General features: G+C 39.8%; 1 protein-coding gene across 1 annotated transcript in view; it reads right to left on the reverse strand.

The window, feature by feature from the left end:
- LOC124554723 (sarcosine dehydrogenase, mitochondrial) overlaps nt 1–15,339 on the reverse strand; it is a 280,579-nt gene that overhangs the window by 106,838 nt on the left and 158,402 nt on the right. The window lies entirely within an intron of this gene.

Here is a 15,339-nt window from a genome sequence, read left to right on the forward strand (position 1 = left end):
CGAACTTATCTAAGGCGTACCAGATCAGAACCAGACAAAGTATCAACCAAAACTCCAATATTGTCTGTGCTATGTGCTATAGTCCAGGACAACATGTGCCAATGGTAAGTAATAGGTAACACATGACCAATGGGGCACAGGAAAATCATAACTGCGAGCATCTTTGATGTAGAGCTCCCAAAGGGGAAGTTGGTAGAGCATTAGTTTGTCATACCATGGGCCCAGCATTTGAGTCCTGATCTTGCCAGTTTCTGTACTGTAGTACATGTAAAACTGTTATGTGGGACAACATGTTCCTGACAAGTAGAAGGACCATTCGAAGTTTACAGCAATGTTCTATTGCTTGTGCACTTTTGCTTCATTTATTTGAAAGCAGCAAGCCTATCAAGTACATTTGTTGCTTCTCAGAATAAACACAAACTATCAGTACACAAGAATGAAGAAAGAATTGCGTCATATGTGCAGAAGCATTAATAATAAGAATAAGAATAATACTTGAATGCTAGACGGCAGTACAGCCATACATCTATAAACTCTGAGCAGTCCTTTTACATGTCAGGGACATGTTATCCCATACAATAGTTTCACACACACTACACTACAGAAACTGTCATGACCAAAACTTGAACCTGGGGCCCTTGGTACGGTGAGTTAATGCTCTGCCAGCTTCATCATGGGAACTCCACACCACAGGTGGACACAGTTATGCTTTTACTGTACTCCATAGCTCATGTGGCAATTATTAATTACTGTTTATGTACATTCTCCTGGGCAACAGCACAAACTACATTCGTGTTTTGGTTGATACTCTATCAATGCACAACATCTGGTATCAATCTGACTGTATGACATTTGGAGATTTGGGTGTCAGACTCATACCAAGATGTTCACATGTTAGGACTGGGTAATCTGCACCCCTCCCCATAAAGGTACCTTTCTGAAATTTTTTCCATACAATTTTAGCAAATCCTTTAGATCTTCTCTATTTTCTCTATTAATCCTCTCTAGTACAGAAGCCAAACAGACAAGAAATATTCAAGTACTGGTCAAACAAGGACTTCATAAGCAATCTACTTTGTGGGTGGGCTACATTTCCTGATGATTCTTCCAATGAATGTCATTCTTGAATCTGCCTTCCTGTGATTACTTTTATGTGGTCATCCCCCTTTAAATCATGAAGTACACATACTCATTACAGGTTCATTTGGTAAGTGTGATAGCATCACAGAGATGCTCAGCCAACTCAAGTGACAGATGATGGATGAGAGACATTCTGCATCATAGTGTGGTCTACTTTTAAAAGTCTAAGAGCATATATTCCTCAAAGAGTCAGTCAATATATTGCTTTGTCTTACATGTATCTATCATTAAAAGATCATGAGGGTTAAGTTAGAGAGATACAAGCTCACAGAGACACTTACCAGTAATCATTCTTTCTGTGAACCATTTGTGACTGGAACAGGGAAAGGGGGAAGTGACAGTGGTACATAAAGTACTCTCCACTGCACAATGTAATGTGGCGTGTAAAGTGTAGTTGTCGATGTATAAGTATTCTTTCACATATCTGTGCATCTGATATTTGAAGGTAATTTTTGCCTAAGGTGACTGGGTCCAAAATATCATGTTTTGTGTACTTTTCTAAAAATGATTTGAATGTAGAATTTGCCAGGTTTCCAGATTGTATATTTACTCCTGTCAAAACATCACATAAACAAAAAAAAAATGGATGATGCATTTGCTTAGTTTGTATTGAACTAAAAACTAACGGCAAACTCTGCAATTTTGCGTAATTCCATAGTTTCAACTTTACAGTACGACATGCAGAAGTTACATGCTGATCTGTCTGAAACTGTTTCAAACCTCTGATCTGCAAGCAAACTATAGCCTATACAAACATTACTCTTTTCTACATGTGCATCTTCTAATCTCAGTAAGGTTTAAACAAGGTGGCTTGATATGTTATACAAATTGTTAGACAAAATTTTCTTCAAAATACGCTAATGCCTGGTAATAGTATTGTAAATACACAACTACTTTCATCAATGGTGGCAAGTAGAGGTTGCAATATCAACAATATCAGGAAAAGGATAGATTGCTAGTCACCGCAAAGATGACACTGAGTTGCAGATGGGCACAGCAAAAAGACTGTTATACATTGAGCTTTTCACCAAAATATTCTTCATAATGAAACACACATATTCACACAAGCAAGCATACCTCATGCACATGTGACTGCCATCTCTAGCAACTCTGGTCAGAATCTGGCCAGAGTGGCCAGAGATAGTGGTCATCTTAGTGTGAGGTGTGTTTGCTTGTTTGAACATGTGTGTGTCTCCTTTCTGAAAAAGTCTCAGTATGTAACAATCTTTCTCTTTTTTGTACCTGTAGGCAGCTCAACAATATTGTCAACTACTTATTTCCAAATTGGAACAGCCAAATTAAAGGACAACACTGTCTATTCTTAGAAATTCTTTTTTCTTGATCCGTTTTGATGCAAGTCCTAGTAGAAGTGAAACTAAACTTTATAAATCTTCTTGGCAGATTAAAACTGTGTGCCATTTTGGGACTCAAAGCTGTAACCTTTGCCTTTTTGAGGCAAGTGCTCTTCTAACTGAGGTACTCAAGCACAACTCAGGAGCCATTGTCACAACTTTATTTACAATATTAACTCATTTATCACCTTACAAACTTCAGAGAAGTTCTCATGCAAAACTTGCAACACCAGCATTCATGGAAGAAAGCATATGGTGGAGACATGTCTTGGCCACAAGCTGGGGGAGGTTTTCCTGGTCTGTCATGCAGTATTAATCTGCCATATAGTTTCATGTCAGTGGACACTCCACAGCAGAGTGAAAAATTCATTCTGGGAACATCTCTCAGGATATGGCTAAACCATGCCTTTACAATATCCCTTCTTTCAGAAGTGTTAGCCTTGTAAACTTGTCCACAAAAGGCAGATGTTCTGGGTTCAAGTTCTGGTCAAGTACTCAGTTTTAATCTGTTAAGAAGTTTCATATCAGCACACACACTGATGCAGAGTGAAATTTTCATTCTCTAAACTAAATAATTTGTGAGGGTTATGGAGATTTTCACAGAATGAGATGTCTGTTATGAGTGAGAGACTATCTGATTGTTCTTTGGAGAAGTACCTCTGACTTGTTGATATGTGTAGTTCTGTGATGAGAAATAAACTTTTTGTGGATCTATTGTACAATGTTATTACTATATTTTCAAAATGGAACATTTTTTGGTGCTGAAATCTGGGAGGGGCAAGCCAAGAAGAAAATAACAGAACTACAAAGATGAGCTGGACGGCAACAAAAGGCATGTATTTCTCCTACAATGCATGTAAGTAAAACTACAAAACGTAGTACTTTTGGAGTACTATGCAGGATCTATGGGAGTAATAGTGTAGTTTGTTGATCAGTATATAAATGAGATGCTGTATATCATTTGTGTGCCTCCATTGCTGTTTAAAACAAACTGTTGTCTCATTCATAATGATAATGTCCACTATTCAGATGTGCTACAGTGAATGCACAATTGAATAATGCTGCCACCTGATGGCCACTTAATACACTAACTAGTGCTACCATTGGATCATTCATCATTGTACTACTCAGAAGAGCAATCCTCAGATATCCCGATTTGGGAACAGCTGATTATGAGATGACACTGTGATCCACTTTCAAATACCATGACAGACTGAACATGGTGAACAACAGTTTGGAAGCACAATTACTGGACTAAAGAGGAGATGCATGAGAGAAAGAGTGAACATCACCCACTTCATCACACAAGTTCAAAGACTGTTAGACAATGTGCAACTCACAGATAATAAATACTATAAAGAGGGTCTACAAGGAATTTTGAATTGGCTCAACAAACTAGATGATGGGATCAATGACTTGTTTGACAATAACAAATACGACCCAGATGTTCAGAAATACAAAGATTACGTAGACACCACAAAACAGATTGTTTCTTGATGTCACATAAAACAGAGAAACAGCTCACAAAATCTGCAGCAAACTTAAACATTTCTGATGCCCCCATGGTACACTCTGTAAAAATGAGTGTTCCTTCAACATCAATAAGACTTCCACTGTTCAAGTTGGATCCTTTTCAGGTGATCTGCAGACATGGGCAGCAGTTTGATCAGTTGGTCAACAAGGACCCATTGGTGATTACCATCAATACACATATAGTCACATATCTCCTCACAGCTATCTGGAAGCAGAGCCAAGGCATTTAGCAGAATCTATTGCAGTAATGGTTGAGATGTATACAGAAACAAAGAGGATCCTCCAGTCTCATTATGACAACAATGATTGGATAATTCAGGCCCACCTAGATTACACAGAAGCCACAAAAACCCATTCAGTTGGCAACTCCAGGAAGAACTCAATTCAAAATTCATTGAATTCCAACAATGTATTTCAGCTTCTTGAGCTCTTGGGGAAGACATGAATGGACATGGCACATTTCCAGGCAACATATGCTGCTACTGTATAATTCACACCAAGCTTATAGAACTACCCAAGAGTGATATTTTGTAGCTGATGAGCTTTTGAGTGAGGAGGTTAACAGGGCACTTACCATGCAGAAGACATGTGCTGATCTTTATACTACCTCTGGTGCCACTCCCACATCTGTTGCACTCCACACACACATGAAATCTAAATGATCAACCCTGACAATGCTAGAGAACAAGAATCATTCTGCTTGTTTTGTGAATCTTGTAGCCATTGGATGCAGGACTATAAGAAGTAGTAAGGAAGACTGAATAGTCAGTGACTGAATAGGTAAACTGAAATGAGCAAACAGATATTTTCTTTGTCTTGAATCTGGGTGTATAGTCTCCTATTGCAGGAAGAAGGAAAAGACTTTGTGGGCTAAGTGTAGAAAGCTGCAAAGCTCCATTGTAAGTCCATTTGTGATGAAAGAAGACACGCTAAGACTCCACTGGCTCAGACAAAAACTACATCCATGGGAAAAATAGCTGTTGCTCCCCACAGATTCATGTTTCTTTGGGAATTTCAAGTATGTATTCAGGACTTACAGGACTGAGTAGGACAACCTGATGTGTGTTGGATGTGGGAAGTCAGTCCAGCTTCACAGCAAAATCACTGATTAGTAATCTGAAAATGCATACTGTAGATTGACAACAATTAACTGTTTGTCCATTTGAATCAAAGCATACACCCTCACACTGCTGCAGACCTGTTCAGTTTAACGTGAAGAGGTTTTTGAAAGTTTTTGTATGATTTCACACTAGCATCTTGTTCTGCAACATGTAAAGAGGTTATCATTTGTACATAAGATTATGCTACCAGATCCAACAAATGACTCAGTGGAAAATATTCCCATGGAGATTCTCATAAGATGTGATATTTATCGGAAAATAGTGAAGGACAATTTGCCAATATGCATCTTTGAATCTGTAGATCTAGTTCCTCCACTATTTGACTGGCTATTTAGCGGGAACAAATCAGCAGCCTGTGTGATGGCATCTGTGGTGAATTTTGATCATTCTGACTGATCTACCCTACTTTTGGATAATGAATTCAGATGCTTTTGGGATTTTGAGACAATAGGGATTACTTGCAGTTAAAATTAATCCATGAGCAACATGGACATGAGGCTTTTTGAGGAGTTCAGAGCATCTTTCTGTAAACAGGATCAACAGGCAGTGGTTTCACTTCCCAAAAGAGAGGATAAAACCCTTATGAGTAACATTCGGACTGGAGAGAAACAATTCAACCACCTGAGGACAAGATATCAATGACATGAAGCCTTTAAGCAAATGTACTATGACTTAATGACAGACTACATTATGAAGGGGAAAGTAGAGGCTGTTTCCACTCAACTCTCAGGGAAGGCCCTGTTTTATCTCTGCCATCAGTGTCATTAGGTAGTGGGAAAAGAGAAACATAGGAAGACTAAGTGGAGGATAGTCTTTGATGTGTCATCTGGTGAAAGTAATGCATATTCTTTGAATGAGGTACTAGAGGCAAGAGCAAATGTGCTACCTAAAGTCATAGAGATTTTACTGTGATTCACACTTCATTCCACTGCTATTACCACAGACATCTTGCAGGTGTTCTTTCAACTGGTCTTGAATGAAGAAGACAAAGACTTGACCAGATTCTTTTGGTTCAGATCCAACCAGAACAAATGTAATATCTTAAAATGATGGATAACATAATAAAATACTGCTAAACCAGGCTCCCAGTCATCCTGACCTGCTGCCCATTTTTACTTTGAGCAAATCTAAGATAACATGGAGACAATTGTGTGACATCATTTATCACCATGGCAGCTTTTATAAAACGGATTATGTGCATGGACAACTATGCAATCACAGCAGAATGTGATAATTTGATGATCAGCATATACTGTGAACTTGCAGCCCTAATCAAATTGATAATTCTTATAATTATTCCCTTATCAAAATGGGCTATCATGACCAAACTACTTAAAACTATTTGGAAGGCAGATTGACAAGAACCCCCTGCTAAGATTCAAGCTTTGGGAACAGACTGGAATGCCAGGTTGACTACTTCCATATCAACCCCTGTGAAATCACCAGGAAGTCATTAGAAGAGTCAGCGACAAACAACAACACTTGCAATGTATGACTAGGTTCTCTGATCCACTCTGACTGTTCTCCTCAGTCTCTCTTGCTGGAAAATTGTTATTTCAGGACACATTTTGCAGTGGAATTGGCTAGGATGAACTCATGTCAAGGGACCTAGGAGCATGATGGCACACTTCGATACCTAGCTTACCATCATTAACACAGGTACTTGTCCCAAAATGCCTTGCTACAGCTCTGGAGGACTCACTCAGGAGCATGTATTCTGCAACACATCTGAAAAACATATGGAGCAACTCTGCATGTTCAAACAGCATTAGAGAATAATGATCTAACTCAATGAGTTAGGACATTATTCTATAGTGAGAACATACTTACTCCTACTAAGAAGATGACCTTGCCGCAACTGGAACTTTTAGAAGAAGTAGTAGGAACCCAACTACTGTGTTACTTCTCTCACACAAAAGAATTTAAAATTGTTGATGCAGTATTGTGGAGGGACACTGCTGTCACATTAGTTTTTACTTGCTGTGATCCAGATAGAAAAAACTTCACTGGTAATCATGTAATAGAGACACAAACTCACGTGTCTCCCGTGTAATTGAGATACTGCTCAAGAAAAGACAACCCTGTTGGTCATCTTCCATTAAGGCTCCTTGAAGGTCAAATACATCCCCTGGAAAATTGATGGCATAGACCACTTTGCTTGGACATTCTCCTGAGTGTTGGCCATCTGATACTCTGACAGTGGATTGACTACCTTGTGAGGAGAAACAAAGAAAACATATAGCCTAGTTCTGTTAATATCTACACCCACCCTGCCTCATGAACCTATCTACAAAGGGCGTTCAATAAGTAATGCAACACTCTTTTTTTAGGCCAATTTCAGTTCAGAAAGTACAGATTTTTTTGGCCAACATCACAGAATATTCTTGCTTCAGCCCCTGTAGGTTCTTGAAGTTCCAACAGGCAGTAGCACTATGTGTAATCTTTAAATTGGCATCCATAATGGAGGTGTGTTCCAAACAGAGCGCTAACACTGAGTTTCTTTTCACAGAAAACCAGATCATCATAGACATTCACAGTCACTTGCAGAGTATCTACAGGGAACTGGCAGTACACAAAAGCACAGTGATTCATTGGGCAATGTGTCTCTCATCATCACAACCAGGTCACGCAAACCTTTCCAATCTGCCGTGTGCTAGCTGGCTGCACACTGCTGTGACTGCTGTAGTGTTGGAAAATTTGGACATTCTCATTCAAGGTAATCGATGGATCACCATCAAACGCCTCACTGCTCAACTGGACATTTGTGTTGGTAGTGCTGACACACTTGTCCACCAGTTGGGCTACTCAAAGGTGTGTGCCTGTTGCATTCCTTGCCGCCTAACAGAAGACTATAAAGAGCAATGAAGGACTATCTGTGTGTAATTACTTGCACATTTCAAGGCTGATCATAACAATTTTTGTTCAACAGTATCACTGATGATGAAACATGGGTTTATCATCTCAAACTGAAAACAAAACAGCAATCCATGGAATGACACCACACCTCCTCTTCTCTGATGACAAGGTTCAAAGCCTTGCCCTCAACCGGTAAAGCCATAGCAATGGTCTTCTAGGACTCTGAAGGGGCTATTCTGTTTGATGTCCACTCTCATGGTGCAACAGTCAACTCTGAAGAGTATTGTGCAGGTCTCAGGTAACTAAAGACATGACTTCACCATGTTCATCACCACAAAAATGCTAATGAACTTCTCCTTCTCCACATGACCTAAGGTCTCACACACATCTCCATGTCTGAGACAAGCTCATAAAACTGAACTGAACAATTCTTCCTCATCCATCTCACAGTCCAGATCTCATACCTTCTTATTTCCATTTGTTTGATCCAATGGAGAATGCACTCCATGGGAACCAGTACACGGATGATGGAGAGGTTGCTGAGGCAGCAAGAAGTTGGTTCTCATGTCAACCAGTAGGATGGTACCATGTGAGCATACAGGCCCTCACAGTAAGGTGGCATAAGACCATTGCATTGAATCAAAATTATGTGGAAAAATGGGGTTTTGTAGCCAAAGGCATGAGGAATAACATGATGTATTGGAATCCTAAATAAAACCAACCTGCTTTTAGAAAAAAATGTGTTGCATTATTTATTGAGTGCCCCTTGTAAACTTAGCCCATACTAGAGGCTCATTCGTACTCCAACATCGACTATCCATTTTCTGCAGAAAAAGAAATCTTCAGGAGAGCTTACAGCCACTGATGTATCGGTGGCACAGATATATTGCATATGAGTAAGCAAGAAATAATCCTTCACCAGAGAACTACACATGCTTCAAAATAACTTACCACTGCTAAGAGAATCAAAAACTGCAATTTTACAACCCTGTCGTGGAAGGCAATCTGGTACACCTAGGAGGTCAGCTGCAGTGTACTAGCCTCATCAGAGAACAAAAACATTCAATGCTCCTTGACCATTCCCACAATTTCACACAATTGGTTATTAAAGAGACACTTGTTGCCTCCATCACTTTCACATTTGTTCTGTACTGTCTGAACTCCAAACTGTATTTTGGATGCTCAGAGCTTGTCAGATAATCATAATAATCCTACACTCTTTTTCTGTGTAAGATCATGAGACCCCCTGAGGGCAACATATTGAAGCACTGTTCCATCTGAGTGAGTTATGCTAGCTAAGCCATTTGCTACAATGCAGATGGACTTTGCTGGACCACTATTCATCAAAGTGGGAAGAGAATTGCACAAGTTACATATCACTCTTCTCACATGTGCTACCAAACAAGTAGTGTACCTCAAACTCTGTTCAGACTTGTCAATAGATAAGTTCCTCACAGCACTCCAGTGATTCACCAGAAGACATGTACTACCCCAACCAATTTACACAGACAATACAAAATGCTGAGGCTAGGTGGAGAGGAGTTGGTGAAAAACCACTAAGTAAAGGATGTAAACTGTACTGGATAGGGAATGAGAGGGGAAGAAATGGAGTGGCAATAGTGGTCAGAGAGGGTCTGCAGGAGGAGGTGGAAGGTATCAATGATCGAATGATAAAAGCCAGAGTACGAGTGAAAGGAAAAAGCATTGAAATCATCCAAGCATATGCCCCACACATGGAGTGTACAAAAAAGGAGAAGGAGGAATTTGAAGATGACATGCAAAAGCAGCTAAATGGAGGTAATCAGATTATAATAGGGGACCTCAATGCACATGTTGGCACAGACAGGAAAGGATTCGAGGAGATAATGGGACCAGAGGGCTGAGGGAACCGAAATAGAGAAGGAAAATTGTTGCTGGAATTCTGCAAGAGGAATGGGCTGGCGATCGCAAATTCCTGGTACAAGAAGAGAAGTAGCCACAAAATAACTTGGTACAGTGGAGACTGGTCCAGAACTTCAGTAGTAGACTATGTACTAGTGGATAGGCAGATGATGAGCAGCCTCACAGATGTTAAGGTCATTCCATCTGAGGCCTTAGACAGTGACCATCGGCTGTTGGTAGCCACCCTGAGAGAGAAAAAAGATAGGAGGGCAACAGACATACAGGAGAAAAGGTTGAAGACATGGATGCTGAAAGAGGATGAATGGAGGACCCAGTACCAGACACTGATCAGGAAGAAGCTTCCAAAGGAAGATCAGAGAACAGTGGAAGAAGAATGGGGAGATTTTAAGAGGGCTCTAGTTGAGGCAGCTGAGACTGTGTGCGGAAGAACTAGCACAAAGAGGAGAAGTAAGGAAACCCCATGGTGGAACAACATATGTAAAGAGGCAGTACTTCGAAAGAACAAAGCCTTCAGAGAATGGTTCCAGACCCGAACAGAGGAAGCTAGGGTAAAATATAAGGGAAGCAAGAAAGTGGCACAGACCATAGTAAGGGCGGAGAAGAAGAAGTGGATGGAAAAATGGACAAGAATGTTAGAAGAGGACAGTGAAGGGAACAAAAAAGTACTTTACACCATGGTAAGAAACAAGAGGAATGACAGAAGTGAGTGCCTGTGGATCATGGATAATAATGGAAGAGTTGTGGAGGAAATGCATGAGCTCAAAAAGATTTGGAAGGAGTATTTTGAAGATCTTTTGAATGCCGTCAAGCGGGTAACTAACAGCGATGGAGAGCCTAAGGCAGCAGACGATTATAATAGTGGGGAAATTGATGATCTAACTTGGAATGAAGTGGAAGAAGCCATAAAGAGGATGAAAGGGGGCAAGGCACCAGGTTGGGACGAAGTAACAGTGGATATGATATGAGCAGCAGGAGAAGTAGGAACCCAGTGGCTATACAGAGTGCTGAGGGTGGTGTGGAAGGAGAACAGAATTCCTGAGGATTGGAAGAAAGGAATTATAGTCCCGATCTTCAAAAAAGGGGATAAAAGGAGATGTGAGAACTACAGAGGAATCACCCTGCTATGCCACTGTGGAAAAATCTATGAAAAGATCCTGGAGAAGAGAATAAGAAGCAGTATTGAAAGTAGACTGCAAGAGGAGCAGTATGGTTTCAGACCGGGAAGATCAACAACGGACCTCATATTTGCAGTAAGGCAACTGCAGGAAAGGCACTATGAGTACAGGAAGGACTTAATCATGGCCTTTTTAGATATTGAGAAGGCGTATGACAGTATCTATAGGGACAAGCTCTGGGATGTGCTGAATGCAAAAGGGATAAATGAAGAGATAACACGAAAAGTCAGAAAAATGTATGAGGGAAGTGAGAGTTGTGTGAAAGTGGGGAGGGAACGTACTGCATGGTTCAAGCTGGAAAATGGGCTGCGACAGGGAAGTGCACTTTCGCCTTTATTGTTTATTATTGTTATGGATGAAATCCTACAGCAAGTATCAGATGCAATTGGAGATCATAAAATGAAAGCAGTGCTTTTTGCCGATGACCTGATGTTATGGGGAAATTGCGAGAAGGAGGTGCAAGAGCAGTTAGATGTACGGGAGGCAATGGCAGCACAATATGGAATGCATTTTTCTGCAAAGAAAAGTGAAATAATTGTCACAACAAGGAAGAAGAATAGGCCAAATGTGGATATAACTTGTGGAGGGGAAAAACTACAGGTGGTAGAGAACTTCAAGTACCTGGGAAGCATGATTGAAAGTAAGGGGGGAAACGCAATGGAAATAAATGAAAGGTGCAGAAAAGCAGGGCAGTTCTTCAAATGCATTAGGGGGCTTATTTGGAACAGGGAGGTGCCACAGAAATCCAAGAAAATTATATACCGAACCTACTTTGTCCCCATATTGGCATACAGAAGTGAGACATGGGTAATGCACAAAAGCGACAAAAGTAGAATACAAGCTAGTGAAATGAAGTTCCAGAGGAGCAGGTTGAGTGTAACAAGATGAGAGAGATTGCGAAATGTGTATGTGAGGGAAAGACTAAAGGAGGAACCAGTACAGGACAGGATAGAAAAATCAAGACTGCAGTGGTATGGACACATGAAGAGAATGGATGAGGGAAGAATTCCAAAGAGGATGTTTGATCTGCAACTGGAGGGGAAGAGGCCCAGGGGAAGACCAAGAGATAGATGGGTGAAGGGAGTGAAGGAATGTGTGACGAGAAGAGGAGAGAACTGGACGAAGGTGGAAGAGGGGGAATGGTGGAAAGACAGAACACGATGGAGAGGCTTGTGTTCCCGACAGACCCAGCCAGTGGCTGGAAACTGTCCAAGATGATAATGATGAATACAAAAACATTCCATGCGACAAACACGGAACTAGTACAACTTTGTAAGGCATTAACTACCACAATCACTTAACAATTCCTTGCCCCCCATGGCATTACATGGAAATTCATTACCTCACAAGTGACTTGGTGGGCAGGATGGTGGCAAAGAATGGTGGGCACTATGAAGCATTGCCTGCAGAAGGCATAGGAGCTCACAAGGCTCAGTGAAAAACAGTTGAATGCAACCCTGATTAGTATTGAAGCCACTATGAACTCAGAGCCCATCACACATGGAGACAATGCTGATGCACTGCCCGTCACCATTTTTCTGAATGGTGAGAAACTTGTAACAATTTTCAGTACCACAGCCTACCCTGAACAAGAACCTAGTAAAAGAATTACAGATAAGATAGAAACTCTATAACAGCTTTTGGAAATGTTGGATAAAAGAACATCTGTCAGAACTGAGGAATGTGCATGAAGTTAAATATCCACAGGGATGGCTCAACACATTCCATCCTGGGAACATCTTTCTGATACTAGAGGAGATGCACCATTGACACATGTGGAGGAAGGCCAGAACAGAGAGAGTACCACCTGGGAGAGCTGAGAGGAAAAGAACAATAATCACCCACAGACCAGAAGGTCATATAATCAGTCCTCCTATGCAGCTGGTTGCACCTTCAGAGGCCAACAGGGTTGAGGAGGATGTCACAGAATGATATACTTGTTACAAATTAGATACAATCTTATTATTCTTTGGAGAATTAGCTCTGACTATATGTAGTTCTGTGATAAAAAAATAAACTTTATTCTGGATAAACATTGTTATTACAATGTTTTCATGGCATAGATAAAATCTGTTCAGAAATGAGCACAAATATATTTCTCCCCTGAAGAATGTCCAAATTTGTCAACAGCAACACAGTACTAAAATGGGCTATGATATTATTTATCTACACATTTCATACTATATACTAGTGTGGGCCAGTGCAGCAAATACGCACATATTATGAAACGAAATGTCATGTGGCTAGGGCCTCCTGCCAGGTAGACCAATCCCCTGGTGCAAGTCTTTTTAGTTGACACCGTATCAGTAACTTGCATGTCAATGAGGATAATATGATGATGACAGCACAACACCCAGTCCCTGAGCAAAGAAAATCTGTGACCAAACCAGAAATCAAACACGGGTCTCTTGCATGGCATTCTGTGATGCTGACCACTCAGCTGTCGTGGTGGACACATATTATGTAGATTACTGAAACTGCAGAGAAATGTCATTAGGTGTACTGGAAACTCATCACCATGGCATTTCTCCAGGGTTCAGTCATTTATCTTGTTCTGCAGTTCCCATAAAGAAGGAACACCTTCATGGATGTGGAATGAGTGAAGATACACATTAATTAACAAAAGACAAGGAAATAATAAAAACTTAATCTGACACCATATCATATAACAGCAAACTATCCATATACTATTGAATGCTATCTATGCTTATGACAGCTAAATTTAATCAAGTTAATTAAGAAAAGCTGCTACTTTTGAAAAGGCTGCTGCCTCACTTATATTATGTATCTGGCATTTATCTGATATTGGTAGTTTAGTATTCATTTGATTATAGTGATATTTTTCTTTAAAAATATTTACCTACATGTGTTAGTACTGAATTCTATTTACAGTGCATTACTAGTTTTCATACAGCTATTTACCATGTAGCTAACATGACTTTTCAATCCTTCAAACTAGACATACAGATAACTTGTTCAAAGACTGGCTAAAGAGGTATATTGTTAATTTTCTTTTGAATTGTTTGGGATTCCAGACAGATTGCTTTATATTAGGCAGGGTTTTGTTCAGCACCAGAGTAAATTACTCCTACCTGAACCCTAGACAAGGAATCAAAGTCTGCATGATTATTACATTTGTGTCTTTTATTGACAATGTGTTCATCACAGTTCAGCTTCAACTGATTTTTATTATCGGTAAAACAAAAACCATTAACCCTCTGCATTCTTAATGCAATCTGTGTACTCTTATTTAAATCACTGCCATCCGGGCACCAAGTGCACAACAGAGAATTGTGCAAGTCTCTTTGTGGAAACAATGGGGCCATTGACCAACAATTAAGGTACGCATTAAAACAAAAAGTATGCTTTCATTCAAAAATATTTACTTAAGCATTGCAGTACAAAGCTTTTCAGTGTGTGATATTTCTGTGAAACTCTTCAGGTTGGGCTGTTTCCATCATCACTTCAGATATATTGTTTACAAATGAATCACTTTCATTATCAAAATCATTGTCATCAAAATCATTTTCACTCTAATTTTTGTTTCAATATTCCTTCAGAAGCTCTATGGTCTCTTCCTAAGATGGGACTATGTGTGAATAACTAGTCATTTTGCACCTACTAGCTTGAACATAGTAGTCATAATATTTCTCTCGACACAACTGCTCCATTTGGCACCAAGTTAACACAGGTTTTCCTAGATGGCAGTACTATGCAGTACTGGTCCCTAGTACAGTCAGATTCAAGGATGGAGCTTGTAAAAGCTATGAAAAATTGTGTCAAATGAGGCTTGACTATGGAGAGGAAAACAAAATTTACCATGCCGAACACCACTTGCCGTTGAAGTGAAAAAGGTTAAATAGTAAATTTGTTGGGAACTGAGTGTAAGAAGTTCAATGTCCTTAAAAAGGCTTTTTTAAGATGTACAGTTATCTGCTTCACACTATAGTCTAACTGATGACTTATACTGAATAAGCACTCTATTTATTTTAGGTGCACTTTATAATAGGTACCTGTTGTCTACAGTGTACTTAATTGATAGAGTATAGTTTTCATGATATTTTACATATTATTTTTCTGTCATACTGCTCATGTTGAGATAAATGTGAATACTTTCAATATTCACATTTTTAGTACTTTTTGACAGTGCCTGGTAGTAGCAGAAAAAGACATCAGGAATTGAAAGTACAAATTAACCTTATCAACTTTCCACAATATTCTTAGTGCTCACTTCTACTGAGTAAACATTTGATCTTGGTT

This window comes from Schistocerca americana, chromosome X (assembly GCF_021461395.2).
Source record: "Schistocerca americana isolate TAMUIC-IGC-003095 chromosome X, iqSchAmer2.1, whole genome shotgun sequence".
Classification (NCBI taxonomy): Eukaryota; Metazoa; Arthropoda; class Insecta; order Orthoptera; family Acrididae; genus Schistocerca; species Schistocerca americana.